The sequence below is a fragment of the Octopus bimaculoides genome, chromosome 10 (genome assembly GCF_001194135.2).
Source record: "Octopus bimaculoides isolate UCB-OBI-ISO-001 chromosome 10, ASM119413v2, whole genome shotgun sequence".
NCBI classification, from domain to species: Eukaryota; Metazoa; Mollusca; class Cephalopoda; order Octopoda; family Octopodidae; genus Octopus; species Octopus bimaculoides.
In genome coordinates this window covers 23,883,368-23,885,867 of record NC_068990.1, presented here as the reverse complement: position 1 = coordinate 23,885,867, position 2,500 = coordinate 23,883,368, and positions in this window count along the sequence as shown.

Below are 2,500 nucleotides of genomic sequence, written 5' to 3'. Positions count from 1 at the left end.
ACACTGTAATATAGCATGAAAAAATCCTTGCGATAGTCAAGGTTACCAAAATTTATTCATAGTTATTCCCAATTACTAAGGGCATTACAACATCAACATCAGCCAGTAATATCTCATGCCTATCCTCCTAAAAATATGTTGTTGTTTTTCCTCATATCGAAGTAATCCAATATCGATAAATGATTCCGTGTGTCACGTGAGAATATGGATCTGCACATTGAAAATCCCTTTCTAAAATGTAGTCCTGAACGAGTTTATTTTTAGGGGGGCATCAGCAGTTGTCCATCTATGTAAGTTTCCCCTCGTATACACTACCAATGTTGTCTGTAAGAAAACCAGAAAACTAACGTCTTAGGCGTTATTGTCAGAAGGCAAATAAGCGGAAGAGATATTCTAAAGCATTCTTGCAATCGACTTCATTTCTTGAAAACAAAAGGATGAAAGACAAAGATAAATCCCGACGATATTTGGACATTGAGTTCCGAAGGGCTTAACATATGCACCAAGACATTCTATTTGGTGTTGTAACGGCTCTGCCTATTGCCCGTTTCAGTAGTAGTAGTAGTAGTAGTAGTAGTAGTAGTAGTAGTAGTAGTAGTAGTAGTAGTAGTAGTAGTAGAAGAAGAAGCAGCAGCAGCAGAAACATTATTATTATTATTGTTGTTGTTATTAGTAATAGTAGTAGTTGTTGTATCATCATCATCATCATCATTATCAGCAGCAGCAGCAACAGCAGCAGCAGCAGCAGCAGCAGCAGTAGTAGTAGTAGTAGTAGTAGTAGTAGTAGTAGTAGTAGCAACAGTAGCAGCGGCAGCAGCGGCAGCAGTAGTATTAACAGTTGTTGTAGTAGTAATAGTAGTGGCAGCATCAGCAGTAGCAATAATACTAGTTGTAATAGTAGTAGTGGCAGCAGCAGCAGCAACAGCAGCAGTAGCAGCAGCAGCAGCAGCAGTAGTAGTAGTAGTAGTAGTAGTAGTAGTAGTAGTAGTAGTAGTAGTAGTAGTCGGATAACGCGGCTCGGCCCAACTTATGATAGTGCTTAAGGAACGCCCAGAAAGAAAAAAAAGAAGTGAAACCCAAATAACCGAATGCGTTATGTAAAACTTCGAACAAACAAAATTAAACAATCGATCTATCTATAAAAATTTATTTATTCTGTCATTCTCTAGTCACAGCCATGTACTATCATCACTGATTTAACTAAAGTATAATATTATTCATATATATATATATATATATATATATATATATGTGTGTGTGTGTGTGTGTGTGTGTGTGTGTGTGTGTGTGTGTGTGTGTGTGTGTTTATATAATGTTATCAAAACAACGGCAATCAGAAGTTAACGCTTGCACCACAGTGAAAAACAGGTGAGCCGATATAGATATACGGTAACAAATTCTTTCATTCATTGACTGCTTGCTGGTACATGATATCGCACTGCAGAATGTGCAGTGTTTCTTGTTAATTTATGCCAATCAATACCATTGCACCATTCAATACGACTTGCAATGTAACTATAAATATTTCTTTCTGTCTGCACCTTGATTGTTCCAGTATTGTAAAGTAGTTAGTTAGTTAGTTAGTTAGTAGTAGTAGTAGTAGTAGTAGTAGTAGTAGTAGTAGTAGTAGTAGTAGTAGTAGTAGTAGTGGAAACAAGAAGAAGAAGAAATGATCCTTATCATAATAGGTACGGTTATGAAAAAACATCCAGACAAACGCACAACAAAAACACCCGGATTTTCGAATATATGACCTACAGAAAACAGCGTTGTTAGGCATTGTATATATATATATATATATATATATATATATATATATATATATATATATCCCACTTAGAGCATATTCAATACTTTATAATTAAAAACACTGAAACAACGTACGATGTGTACCCAAGGCCCATAGAGCTGCGCTCGGTTGTGCAGTGGAAGCATAGAATGAAAAGAAGACTGCTGAATAATAATAATAACAATAAGAATAACAATAAGAATAATAATAATAATAATAATAATAATAATAACAATAATAATAATAATAATAACAATAATAATAATAATGATAATAATAATAATAACCTATGGAAAATGAAAAAGGTGAAGATAGTGCCGATTATTGTTGAGTCATTGGGGACAGTATCAAAAGGCATCGAGATGAATATAAATGAAATTTTAATAGGGTGCCCAGTAGAAGTGTTACAAAATCTTTGCTTCCTTGGCACGGTCAGAATAATCAGGAAAAGAAAAGTAATAAGAATAAGAATAAGAATAAGAAAAAGAATAGGAATAAGAATAAGTGAAAAAGAAAAAGAAAAAGAAAAATAAAAATAAAAAAGAGAGAAGAAAAAAGAAAAAAGAAAAAAATAAGAAAAAAAAAGGAAAAAAGAAGAAAAATTAAAATTAAAATAAAAATAAAAATAAAAATTAAAAAATTAAATTAAAATTAAAAAATGAAAATAAACATAAAAATAAATAAAATAAAATTTTAAAAAATAGATAAAAA